Genomic DNA, 13,765 nt, shown 5'->3' with positions numbered 1-13,765 from the left:
GGTGCGATGATGAATGTAACCTCCATGTACCTCATTAATAGTAATTAACCCCATCATGTTTCTCAGTCATAATGGGTTAATGTGTGAGGTACATGAAGGGGTTAATTACTATTACTGAGGTACATGGAGGTTAAATTCATCATCGTACCTCGCGCCCCACAATAATAAGTGATAGAAATATATACTGATAGTACACAGGCATATATCTATATACTGATAGTACACAGGCATATATCTATATACTGATAGTACACAGGCATATATCTATATACTGATAGCACACAGGCATATATCTATATACTGATAGTACACAGACATATATCTATACACTGATAGCACACAGGCATATATCTATATACTGATAGTACACAGGCATATATCTATATACTGATAGTACACAGGCATATATCTATATACTGACAGTACACAGGCATATATCTATATACTGATAGTACACAGGCATATATCTATATACTGATAGCACACAGGCATATATCTATATACTGATAGTACAGAGGCATATATCTATATACGGATAGTACACAGGCATATATCTATATACTGATAGTACACAGGCATATATCTATATACTAATAGTACACAGGCATATATCTATATACTGATAGTACACAGACATATATCTATACACTGATAGCACACAGGCATATATCTATATACTGATAGTACACAGGCATATATCTATATACTGATAGTACACAGGCGTACATCTACATACTGATAGTACACAGGCATATATCTATATACTGATAGTACACAGGCATACATCTATATACTGATAGTACACAGGCGTCTATCTATATACTGATAGTACACAGGCATATATCTATATACTGATAGTACACAGGCATATATCTATACACTGATAGTACACAGGCATATATCTATACACTGATAGTACACAGGCATATATCTATATACTGATAGTACACAGGCATATATCTATATACTGATAGTACACAGGCATATATCTATATACTGATAGCACACCGGCATATATCTATATACTGATAGTACACAGGCATATATCTATATACTGATAGTACACAGGCATATATCTATACACTGATAGCACACAGCCATATATCTATATACTGATAGTACACAGGCATATATCTATATACTGATAGTACACAGGCATATATCTATATACTGATAGTACACAGGCATATATCTATATACTGATAGTACACAGGCATATATCTATACACTGATAGAGCACAGGCATATATCTATATACTGATAGTACACAGGCATATATCTATATACTGATAGTACACAGGCATATATCTATACACTGATAGCACACAGGCCTATATCTATATACTGATAGCACACAGGCATATATCTATATACTGATAGTACACAGGCATATATCTATATACTGATAGTACACAGGCATATATCTATATACTGATAGTACACAGGTATATATCTATATACTGATAGCACACAGGCATATATCTATATACTGATAGCACACAGGCATATATCTATATACTGATAGTACACAGGCATATATCTATACACTGATAGTACACAGGCATATATCTATACACTGATAGTACACAGACATATATCTATACACTGATAGCACACAGGCATATATCTATATACTGATAGTACACAGACATATATCTATATACTGATAGTACACAGGCGTATATCTATATACTGATAGTACACAGGCATATATCTATATACTGATAGTACACAGGCATATATCTATATACTGATAGCACACAGGCATATATCTATATACTGATAGTACACAGGCATATATCTATATACTGATAGTACACAGGCATATATCTATACACTGATAGCACACAGGCATATATCTATATACTGATAGCACACAGGCATATATCTATATACTGATAGTACTCAGGCATATATCTATATACTGATAGTACACAGGCATATATCTATATACTGATAGCACACAGGCATATATCTATATACTGATAGTACTCAGGCATATATCTATATACTGATAGTACACAGGCATATATCTATATACTGATAGTACACAGTCATATATCTATATACTGATAGCACACAGCCATATATCTATATACTGATAGTACACAGGCATATATCTATATACTGATAGTACACAGGCATATATCTATATACTGATAGTACACAGGCATATATCTATATACTGATAGCACACAGGCATATATCTATATACTGATAGTACACAGGCATATATCTATATACTGATAGCACACAGGCATATATCTATATACTGATAGCACACCGGCATATATCTATATACTGATAGTACACAGGCATATATCTATATACTGATAGTACACGGGCATATATCTATATACTGATAGTACACAGGCATATATCTATATACTGATAGTACACAGGCATATATCTATATACTGATAGCACACAGGCATATATCTATATACTGATAGCACACAGGCATATATCTATATACTGATAGTACACAGGCATATATCTATATACTGATAGCACACAGGCATATCTATATACTGATAGTACACAGGCATATATCTATACACTGATAGTACACAGGCATATATCCTTCAATGGACCCTGGGCTGTCTGCCCATATATGGTATGTCCCTCAATCGCGTAACAGGGATTCCTGTGACGCGATCCAGGGGCATCCCCCCTTCACATTTTCCCCTGAATGCTGCAGTCCGCTGTGATCGCAGCATTCAGGGGAATAGCGGCGGAGATGAGAGGTTTCTCTGATCTCCGCCGTTATAGAGGGGGGCTGTGGCTGTGTAATACAACCATTGCCCCGCTCCTGACAATAAGTGAGAGCGCGGTCAGCATGAGGTGATGCGGCCGGTGCAGACACTGAAGACAGAACATGGGGTTGTTTTGCAGCGCGCCTGCCATGTTCTGTCTTCAGTGCCGGCAATCATTAGTGCAGCGCTGGCCGCATCGCATCATCCTGACCCCGCGCACTCGTCATGACTCAGGAGCCGGGCAATGACTATCACACAGCCGCAGCCCCGCTCTCATACATTCATGTGTTACTATACTGAGCTGTGCGGCCGCACAGCCAAGTATCGAAATACATGACATAACGGTATCGAAACAGTATGGAAGTTTCGAGGCATCGTGCATCCCTAACGGTCATAGATGTGGTCATAGAGTTTGGTGGTTTCTTATGTTGATCTGTTAGATTCTTCGCACTCTCTGCTGTATTGTACTGAATTGTTACATATGTGAAATCAGGGGGAAGATCTGACTAATATTAAAGTGGAGGATGAAGAAGAAGAAGAGCGAGTGAGGGGCGATCAACCGTTTAAGAGTGAACCGGAGGAGGAAATTCCAGGAGGTGTTACCAGAGGTCAGTAATAATGAATTTAGAAAGTGAACTCCGTGGTTTATTAAGCAGGACCTGCTGTGTTATTTGTTGTTGTTTTTTTAACCACATTCCTCCCCTTATACTTGGCGTCCTCCAGATTCCAACGCTGTCTTTTTCTTTTTTGCCCCCCTCCATGTTGTTCCACTACAGCCCTTACTCCGTTTTGCACCTAACATATGCGTGTTGTAATTAAAGGTACAAAGAGGAGACACCATCTCTCCTCAGTAGGCGTTGCCTCACTTTTTGTTGTGACGCTGTCCAATCAGAGCGGACCGCTTCACAGCGATGCAGAAAACCTGCTGATTTTGAGAAATTTCCTGCAGGTCTTTTGCATCGCTGTGAGGCTGTCCACTATGATTAGATAGCGTCACAGCAATGAGCGAGTCAACATCTACTGAGGAGAGAAAAGGTCTTCTCCTTTCTGTTCTCTTTAAGGTGGGGTTCCTCCTTAGTTCTACATTACAGTAACACGTCAGACACTGTATTATACATAGTGCAGGACCTGAGGGAGCTGTGACTGCACATAGAAGTTCTCTACAAGGTGTTCTATGAATCCGGTCATGCACTAGGCTTAGCATCAGATTTTGGGGGGCAGCGGCTGCGATTAACAGCTGCACTCTAGGCCGAGGTCTAGGAAAGCTCAGCTCAACCACTTACAGAGAATGTGTCATCAGAAAATGATCTATTCTTTAAATCAAGTTTCTGTTAAACATATTTTTTATGACTTTTTGGTGGTTTTTTTTAATATTATTTTTTTATGTCTTTATCTAATCTTGCAGTTTTCCCTCTGGCCAATGAGTCTCATAGTAGACTGCTCCTTACAGTTCTCAGCAGTCATCTCATTATCATCACAGGCAGGATTACACTGACAGGTAACATCTATATATGTAGATAACAAAGAATCCACCATTCATAATAGACTGACCCTTCCTGTTCTGTAGAGATCATTTCTCAGCACTCATCACATTATCATCACAGGCAGGATTACACTGACAGGTAACATCTATATATGTAGATAACAAAGAATCCACCATTCATAATAGACTGACCCTTCCTGTTCTGTAGAGATCATTTCTCAGCACTCATCTCATTATCATCACAGGCAGGATTACACTGACCGGTAACATCTATATATAGATAATACAGAATCCACCATTCATAATGGACTGACCCTTCCTGTTCTGTATAGATCACTTCTCATCACACCTCTCATTATCATCACAGGCAGGATTACACTGACAGGTAACATCTATATATGTAGATAACAAAGAATCCACCATTCATAATAGACTGACCCTTCCTGTTCTGTAGAGATCATTTCTCAGCACTCATCTCATTATCATCACAGGCAGGATTACACTGACAGGTAACATCTATATATAGATAATACAGAATCCACCATTCATAATAGACTGATCCTTCCTGTTCTGTAGAGATCATTTCTCAGCACTCATCTCATTATCATCACAGGCAGGATTACACTGACAGGTAACGTTTATATATAGATAACACAGGATCCACCATTCATAATGGACTGATCCTTCCTATTCTGTAGAGATCGTTTCTCAGCAGTCATCTCATTATCATTACAGGCAGGATTACACTGACAGGTTACACACACACATATATATATATATATATATATATATATAGAACAGGGTATAGGAGCAGCACTGTGTAGATAGCCAAGAAATGGTTGGTGCTAGCTTCAAAAATTAAGGAGTGACGTACTCCTCATACATATATCCAAGAAAAGAGACTAGAAGCAGCACTCAGCAAAAAATGTGAATTTATTCACCCAACACAGCCCTGTGTTAGACAACATATAGGCTAAAATGGCCAGAAAGATATAACTGACAATAGCTGGACGCAATAGTACAATCATGTAGAGGCTGAAAAAGCTAGCACATACCCTGGGACATGATAAGGAGTGCAGGAGATCAAAAAAGTGGATGGATGAATGAACGCCTCGACGCGCGTTTCGCCCTGTAGACCGGCTTCGTCAGAGTTATATCTTTCTGGCCATCTGAGCCTATATGTTGTCTTTGGATGCTTCTAGCTTCACTTTTCATGTATTGCTATATATTTTGTAGGCAATGATAGACCTTATTGTCTATCTCTGCATATTGTCATAATCAGCTGGTAGCTCTATACTACGTGTGGGCCTTATTACCTTATACCCATGGGTTTATAATTCTGTCATATGAACTATCTGAGCGTGGTTTGGTCATCCTTGTATGGTTGACTCTGTTTGTCTATGGTCTATTCCATCTGACCCTGCTGTATATATCTCCGTGTATGATGTATCCCATCTTTTATTCCCGCTGTGCTGGGGGAGAGAATTCTAGCTGGGGTGGCGGAGTATTTAAACTAGGGCTGAGGAGGGAGGTCAATGTAGAAAAAAAAGGGGTAGCCAGGTTAGAGAGGGGTCAGACTATATTGGTGGGGGGAGAAACAGAATGTGGGGAGAGGACTAGACAACAAGATAAGGAGATCCTTTCGTTACAAAACATCAGTGTAAATAAAAAGGACCGATTAATGTCAAATCACATTTCTGATAATAAAAGTGAAAAACTGACAGGCAAGTTAAAGTGTATGTTCACAAATGCCAGAAGTCTAGCAAGCAAAATGGGGGAGCTGGAGGCCTTGATACTGGAAGAAAATATAGATATAGTTGGTGTTGCTGAAACATGGCTGGACTCTTCACATGACTGGGCTGTAAATCTACAGGGTTTTACACTTTTTCGTAAAGACAGGACAAATAGGAAAGGTGGTGGTGTATGTCTGTATGTGAGAAGTGATATGAAGGCGAGTGTGAAAGAGACAATAGTGGGTGAAGACTGTGAGGAGGTTGAAACCTTGTGGGTGGAACTAGAAAGGGAGGTAAACACTGAAAAAATTACTTTTGGTGTAATCTATAGACCCCCCAATATAACTGAGGAGATGGAAGGTCAGATATATAAACAGATGGAGCGGGCTGCACAGGCGGGTACTGTAGTGATAATGGGAGATTTTAATTTCCGGGATATTAATTGGTGTCATGGTTCGGCTTCAACTGCAAAGGGGAGACATTTCCTCAACCTGTTGCAGGAAAATTTTATGGGCCAGTTTGTGGAAGACCCGACTAGAGGTGAAGCTCTGTTGGATCTGGTCATTTCTAATAATGCAGATCTTGTTGGGAATGTCAATGTTCGTGAAAACCTCGGTAACAGTGATCACAATATAGTTACATTTTACCTATACTGTAAAAAACAAACGCAGGCTGGGAGGGCAAAACCATTTAATTTTAAGAAAGCCAATTTCCCCAGGATGAGGGCGGCAATTCAGGATATGGACTGGGAAGAACTAATGTCAAATAATGGAACAAATGATAAATGGGAGATTTTCAAATCTACTTTGAGTTATTATAGTGCAAAATTTATTCCTACAGGTAATAAGTATAAACGACTCAAATTAAACCCCACATGGCTTACACCTTCTGTGAAAGGGGCAATACATGACAAAAAAAGGGCATTTAAAAAATACAAATCTGAGGGTACAGCTGTAGCCTTTGTAAAATATAAAGAGCTTAATAAAATCTGTAAAAATGTAATAAAATTAGCAAAAATACAAAATGAAAGGCAGGTGGCCAAGGATAGTAAAACAAATCCTAAAAAATTCTTCAAGCATATAAATGCAAAAAAGCCCAGGTCTGAACATGTAGGACCCCTAGATAATGGTAATGGGGAGTTGATCACAGGGGATCAAGAGAAGGCAGAGTTACTAAATGGGTTCTTTAGCTCTGTATATACAACTGAAGAAAGAGTAGCTGATGTAGCCGATGCCAGTGCTGTTAATATATCGGCTGATATACTGAATTGGATGAATGTAGAGATGGTCCAAGCTAAATTAAATAAAATAAATGTGCACAAGGCCCCGGGACCAGATGGGTTACACCCTAGAATTCTTAAAGAGCTTAGTTCAGTTATTTCTGTCCCCCTTTTCATAATATTCAGAGAATCTCTAGTGACTGGTATAGTGCCAAGGGACTGGCGCAGGGCAAATGTGGTGCCTATTTTCAAAAAGGGCTCTAGGTCTTCCCCGGGTAATTATAGACCAGTAAGCTTAACATCCATCGTGGGGAAAATGTTTGAGGGGCTATTGAGGGACTATATACAGGATTATGTGACAATAAATAGCATTATAAGTGACAGCCAGCACGGTTTTACTAAGGACAGAAGTTGTCAAACTAACCTAATCTGTTTTTATGAAGAGGTGAGCAGAAGTCTAGACAGAGGGGCCGCTGTGGATTTAGTGTTTTTGGACTTTGCAAAGGCATTTGACACTGTCCCCCATAGACGCCTAATGGGTAAATTAAGGACTATAGGTTTAGAAAATATAGTTTGTAATTGGATTGAGAATTGGCTCAAGGACCGTATCCAGAGGGTTGTGGTCAATGATTCCTTCTCTGAATGGTCCCCGGTAATAAGTGGTGTACCCCAGGGTTCAGTGCTGGGACCACTATTATTCAACTTATTTATTAATGATATAGAGGATGGGATTAATAGCACTGTTTCTATTTTTGCAGATGACACCAAGCTATGTAATAATGTTCAGACTATGGAAGATGTTCATGAATTACAGGCAGATTTAAACAAACTAAGTGTTTGGGCGTCCACTTGGCAAATGAAGTTTAATGTAGATAAATGTAAAGTTATGCATCTTGGTACCAACAACCTGCATGCATCATATGTCCTAGGGGGCGCTACACTGGCGGATTCACTTGTTGAGAAGGATCTGGGTGTACTTGTAAATCATAAACTCAATAACAGCATGCAGTGTCAATCAGCTGCTTCAAAGGCCAGCAGGATATTGTTGTGTATTAAAAGAGGCATGGACTCGCGGGACAGGGATGTAATAATGCCACTTTACAAAGCATTAGTGCGGCCTCATCTAGAATATGCAGTTCAGTTCTGGGCTCCAGTTCATAGAAAGGATGCCCTGGAGTTGGAAAAAATACAAAGAAGAGCAACGAAGCTAATAAGGGGCATGGAGAATTTAAGTTATGAGGAAAGATTGAAAGAATTAAACCTATTTAGCCTTGAAAAAAGACGACTAAGGGGGGGACATGATTAACTTATATAAATATATTAATGGCACATACAAAAAATATGGTGAAATCCTGTTCCTTGTAAAACCCCCTCAAAAAACAAGGGGGCACTCCCTCCGTCTGGAGAAAAAAAGGTTCAAGCTGCAGAGGCGACAAGGCTTCTTTACAGTAAGAACTGTGAATCTATGGAATAGTCTACCGCAGGAGCTGGTCACAGCAGGGACAGTAGATGGCTTTAAAAAAGGGTTAGATCATTTCCTAGAACAAAAAAATATTAGCTCCTATGTGTAGAAATTTTTCCTTCCCTTTTCCCTTCCCTTGGTTGAACTTGATGGACATGTGTCTTTTTTCAGCCGTACTAACTATGTAACTATGTAACTATATGTTATTGGTGATTATATTTAATAAAGATTTTTTGTACTTTTGTATATCATTCAGTATACTATTTCTTTAAGGGCTATGTCCCTTCATGGTTCGCTTCTAGGTTGTATACTTGCAATAAGGGACCCCAGCATACACCATTTTTTGGTGTGAGGTTTTGTTTAGGTTGTCTCAGCTTGAAGAATAGGCCAATGTTTTTGCAGTATTTAGAAAATCTGAGGAGAGCATATATCAAAATTGCCTATGCATCTAATTTGGGGTGATAATGGAGCATTTATCTTCCCTCTTCCATAAAGTAACTCACCTCTAGTGATGGCTCTAGCTCTGGCATAAGCTCTATGTAGGGACTTTGTCATAAAGTTTGTCACATTCAGATTGGAAGGACTTCTCATCGGAGCAGTTTCTTTTCGCTCTGAGATACTGTCCTATGGGAATACCCTTTTTCAGGGCCGGAGGGTGGAAACTTTCCCAATGTAGGAAATTGTTGGTAGCAGTAGTCTTCCGATAGATGTCGGTGTGCACACTGCCACCAGGGTCCAGCGAGATTTTGAGATCCAGGAAATTAATTTCTTTCTCGTGTATTTCGTAAGTGAATTTCATGCCTATGTCATTGATGTTGAGAATCTCCATAAAGTCCAAGAAAAGTGATTTCTCCCCATCCCAAAAAATAAGAATATCATCAATGTATCGACCCCAGAATAAAATGTGACAGGTAAAAAAACATAAATCATCCGTGAAAACAAAACTATCTTCCCACCACCGTAAAAAAAGATTAGCATATGTGGGTGCACAAACTGTGCCCGTGGCACTGCCTTTTATTTGATGGTAAAATTCGCCATGGAACATAAAATTATTGTGGGATAAAAGAATTTTAAGTAGTCAAATAATGAATTCATTGTGTGCTTGGAACTGAGTGCCCTTCGTGCTCAAAAAATATTGAACAGCAGTTAAACCAAGATCGTGTCTAATGTTAGTGTATAGAGATTCAACATCAATGCTGGCTATTAAGGTGGTGGCTGTAACAGAAATCCCCTGGATCCTGGTGACAGTGTCCTTAGTATCTCTAAGATAGGGGGCAAGGCTGTGACAAAGGATGAGAGCATCTTATCTACTTATAACTAATCCCTTGCGTGAGGTTATCGTTCCCCGAAACGATAGGTCTGCCTGGTATTGGACGAGATGTTTTATGAACCTTAGGCAAGGCGTAGAATGTTGAAAGGGTTGGATTAGGATTAAACATTCTTTTAAACTCATCCTGTGTGATGAGAAACTGTGATTTCGCCTCCGAAAGTAAGGAATGTAATTCACTAGTGAACTGTTCGGTAGGATTTTTTGCAAGAATGGTATAAGTGGACACATGATCTAAAAGTCTGTGGACCATAGATGTGTAATCATCCCTATCCATAACGACAGTGTTACCCCCCTTGTACGATGGCTTAACAATGATGGATTCATTCTTAGAGAGTTCATCCAATGCAACCTGCTCCATATGACTGAGGTTACCAAAGACTTTGGATTTAGCGTATTTTAACCCTCGTAGATCTGCACTGACCATCTTGACAAATATGTCGATGTGGCCATATTGGGAGAACGGTGGTGTCATGTGTGACTTTGGTCGCAAAGACGAGAAAGGACCCGTGGCCATAGTAGCTCCAAATTCATTTTCATTAAGAAGTGCTTCGAGGTCAGTAAGAGTCCTCAATTCATTGGGAGTATTTGGAGTGTTCGGAGAAGGGTTAACTTTAAAATGTTTAAGTAGAGCTAACTTCCGTGCAAATAAATGTAGATATTTGGTCCAAGTGAATTCGTCATAGCCAGGGGTGGGAGGGTATGAAAGGCCTTTCTGTAGAAGCGCCATCTGATATGGGTTCAGTTGGAAAGAAGATAAATTATATAGCTGCATTCTGTCATTTTTAGTCATCAGGTCCCCTGACTTCAAGTCCCTCAACTCACCTGATTCCATCCCAAATTGGGTGGTCCTAGAAAAGGAAACGGAGTATTTAGAGTAGATGGACTCTTCCCAGTGCCACTTGACACTGTAATGCTTGCTCCCAATGGTCCAGTGTTTTTCCCCGCTGTGAAGGGGGTGGTAACCATATTGGTCGTGAACATAGTGGGTAAAGCTTAGGAGGAGGAAGAAGAGGGAACCGACATGGGTACTCTGGATGGATTTTCTTGGCCAGGTTGTATAGGGCATATTTGTTTATTTACTTTGAGGTAAAAAGGTTCTTTTTGGAGGATTATATCTCCTGTTATTGGTTTTTCGCTTTGTCCCCAGTCTCTTATCCTCAAGGGATGGCCTAGGGTCATCTGTACCGGAGATATCAGATTCAGAGTAGTCAGTAGATCTAATTTCACGATGGATAACAGGGGGTGTGTGTGTTTACGGAACGAATACGCTTGTCCCGTTTCAAAGTCTTTGCGGTCTCGTATATATTTACGGTGTTGCGTTCCTTCATTTCTCTTTGCAGGCTTTCGATATTTCTTTGTAGTTTGATTTCACAGTTGTTATATTCGGATGTGGTACTGAAGATTTTAATATCCTCAATTTCCTTTTGCAACTGGAGGTTAATTTTATCAAAGGCACTTTTTTCAAAGTCCAAGGGGTAGTGAAGCATGCGTAGAGAATTATCGGTTAGAAGGTCTTCCCACCCTTTAAGGATGTGCGCCGACTTTTTGTGCGCAGGCGCGCCCTCCTGGATTTCTGATTGGTGCAGTCCATTGGCCATTCTGATTGGCCTTACGACCCGCTCGTCTCACTATTGACGGCCGGTCTGTTTAGCCTCTTTTCATTGGGTCCCTGCGGACCGACGCCCACTGTCATGGCGGACCGAGGCTTTAAAAGGGTGTGGACCCACAATACGCCGTCAGTAGCCCCATATGAACCCCTGAGGACGCTACGTTCGTAGCGAAACATGTCGGGGGGGCTTCTCGCTATGTTTTATACGCAATGTCTCACTGACTGTCAGCCGCTGCTATGATCTTGTTTTGCAATTTCAGCGTACTGCAGACGCTGTCTAAACACTGACCCATTACACTGGACTGACTGTTTGCATCTCAGCATGCAGATCTTCTACTGCCAGTGAGCATTGGCTCGTTTTTAAACGAGTGTCGTTTTGTCTTTGATCATTTACTTATTTAATCATACCTAATAAAAGTTATATTTTATCTTATTGAATACTCCTGTATCTGGCTGGAAACAAGGGCAACCCTTCTCTATTTTGCCTAACCGCAGATTAGTTTCACTTTGTTACAGTGTTGTGCCTGCCAGCCAGCGGGGTCTCCCTTTCCCTTTTTTGCTATAAAAACCACATCAAAAACCGCTTGATTACACTTGATTTTGCGTGTTTGTGTGTGTGTGTGTGCGGGGGGGGGGGGTGCTTGCCGCTTATTCTTCAAAAGAGCTGATAAGCGGCTATGAAGTATCAGCGGCGCGAGTTAACACTCCGCTCTGTCACACACACACACACACACACACAGCACTGCAGACACGAGAAAAGTGTTAAAGGGGTCGTCCAGGAAAACATGGCGCCGCACCTGTCCTCAGGTCGGGTGTGGTATTACAGCTCTGTCCTATTCACTTCAATGGAGGTGAACTGCAATACCAGACACAACCTGAGGACAGGTGCGGCACTGTGTCTCCAATACGGTCACCCCTTCTGTCCTGAGATGACCCGACGGGGGAGGCGGGTGTCAGAGCCACCCACCGCCATCACTGCAGACAGAACCACAACTACGGCATGAGGGCAGGGCTTGTCCTGAGTGCACTGTCTCTTGTTATGGACAGATTTATAGTCATATGAACCCCGTCTGATGAACCGGTAACCTAGGTCCGATCACATGACAGAGGGGGATCACCAAAAACCCTGTGCACCCTCAGTCCGTCAATCCAGCCCTTTCCTGGTTATATCTACTTCTGGGAAAGCTGGGTGACCACCATTACCCCTCCTACTGGAGTGTGAGAGGTTCATTAGTCACATCCCCAAACACACTCCAGTAGGAGGGGTAATTGTGGTCACCCAGCTTTCCCAGACCCCTGAACGGTAAATCTCTCTAGTTGTGCTGAGACTGTTTGGGAATGTGACAGGGGTCTGGGAAAGCTAGGTGACCACACTAACACCGGGCATATTATCACCCAGCATTCCCAGGACAGTTACATCATGTGTCCTTTATACAGAGTCTCCTGCACGACTACAGGGGGGGCCGTCGGGGGGGGGGGGGTCACGAGAGCGGGGTTCTGTGAGATAGAGAGTGGGACAGACACACACACCTTACATGCAGCGCAGCCGGTCTTCATGATGGCGCCTGCTCTCTCCCTGCAAACAGCTGCTCTGCTGTGTGACTCTGACCTGCGTCTGCGCAGTACAGAGCCAGAGAGCAGATACAATGGACGGGAGCCGTTCATTGACTCCTATGCACTGTAGCTGCCGTATTCCATCTCTGTATGTGTCGTTAATCAACACATACAGAGATGAAAAAAAAAATGGTAGCCCCCATAGAGACGTAAAAGAAAGAAAAAAATAAAAAGTACTACACAAATAAATACAATTTATTTTAATGACCTACTAAAAGCAATATTATATAAAAAATACAATTTTCCGTGACACAGCCTAGATTTTTCAAATCTGACATATTTCACTTTATGTGGTAATAACGTCGGAATGCTTAAACCTACCCAAGCGATTCTGAGATTGTTTTCTTGTGACACATTGGGCTTTATGTTCGTGGTAAAATTTGGTCGATATATTCAGTCTTCATTTGTGAAAAATTGCTAAATTTTGAGAAAATTTACAAGAAATAGCATTTTTCAGAATTTAAATGCATTTGCTTGTAAAACAGACGGTTATACCACCCAAAATAGTTACTAGTTCACATTTCCCATATGTGTACTTTAGATTGGCATCGTTTTTTGA

The 13,765-nt window shown here is 40.8% G+C and overlaps 1 protein-coding gene across 9 annotated transcripts in view; it reads left to right on the top strand.

Moving 5' to 3' along the window:
• The window catches only part of LOC142732886 (gastrula zinc finger protein XlCGF66.1-like), a 95,318-nt gene that overhangs the window by 26,820 nt on the left and 54,733 nt on the right, over nt 1–13,765 (top strand). For 6 of the 9 annotated variants that reach the window (XR_012879720.1, XR_012879722.1, XR_012879721.1 and 3 more), the window contains one exon: nt 3,250–3,364. The gene's annotated coding sequence lies outside the window, so the exon portion shown is untranslated. Of the gene's footprint in view, nt 1–3,249; nt 3,365–4,161; nt 4,255–13,765 lie in introns of all 9 variants that reach the window. The other 3 variants (XR_012879719.1, XR_012879718.1, XR_012879717.1) reach the window with 1 other exon arrangement.

Source organism: Rhinoderma darwinii, unplaced genomic scaffold (genome assembly GCF_050947455.1).
Source record: "Rhinoderma darwinii isolate aRhiDar2 unplaced genomic scaffold, aRhiDar2.hap1 Scaffold_927, whole genome shotgun sequence".
NCBI classification, from domain to species: Eukaryota; Metazoa; Chordata; class Amphibia; order Anura; family Rhinodermatidae; genus Rhinoderma; species Rhinoderma darwinii.
Note: the sequence above shows the minus strand (reverse complement) of the source record. Positions and strands in the feature narration are given on the sequence as shown.